This window comes from Leiobunum rupestre, chromosome 5, assembly GCF_980474605.1.
Source record: "Leiobunum rupestre chromosome 5, qqLeiRupe1.1.hap1, whole genome shotgun sequence".
In the NCBI taxonomy this organism is placed as follows: domain Eukaryota; kingdom Metazoa; phylum Arthropoda; class Arachnida; order Opiliones; family Sclerosomatidae; genus Leiobunum; species Leiobunum rupestre.
Window position 1 is genome coordinate 32603263 of NC_143388.1, and position 867 is coordinate 32604129.

Sequence of the window (867 nt, forward strand, 5' to 3'; positions counted from 1 at the left end):
GTGTATAAAATGCCATAAATAAGCCAATATGAAAAGCCAAACTTGTACAGTTAAAATAATTTTTAATTTATCGTGACATTTTCATCGTCATCAAACATGTTTTAGGATATTAATAATTAGATATTTGAATTATAAAAAAACACTTAATGTAAACAAATCATTAGAATCAATGTACTCAGACTGTAATTTTACAGGAGGGAAACGTTTCTCTAAAATCTCCTAATCACTCTCGGATTTCCAAATTCACTTCGAAATATTCCATAAATAAGTATTAGGTACCATCATAAGTAACATAAAAACTATAAGTATGACACTTCCTTTAATTTTGAAGCTTATTATCTTATCGAACTTTTTTGCGAAACTGACACTCTCAATCAAATCCGACGTGGACTGACAAATTATCAGTATATTATCGTCCTTTGTAGTTGTATATTTGGTCTTGGACATATTTAGACCATGGATTAAATAACCTAACAGGGATAGTTCTCTCTAATACATTTTACTATACTACGAGTTGAAGATGTTTGTTTCAAACGAGGCTGCCAGATATTTTTGCCGTCCCCTCAATTTTATTTAATCCATGTTTAGACACTAGGGGGCTCTGTGCTGAACTAAACCTTGATTGCGGAATAAATATAAAAATCAGTTCGGTGATAATTTTTGCTATTTGTCATACTTATTGTTATTAAGTTACTTATGGTACCATTTATTTTATCGTCACGTTAATTAAACTACCAAAATTCAAAATAATCATTATGACTAAAACAATAAAATATCATGAAATATCAATTTTTTAATTCAGAAAATGAAATTGGATTTGTTTAACAAATAGGCTGAAATAGCTTAAAGTAACGGAATTTTTTTTAA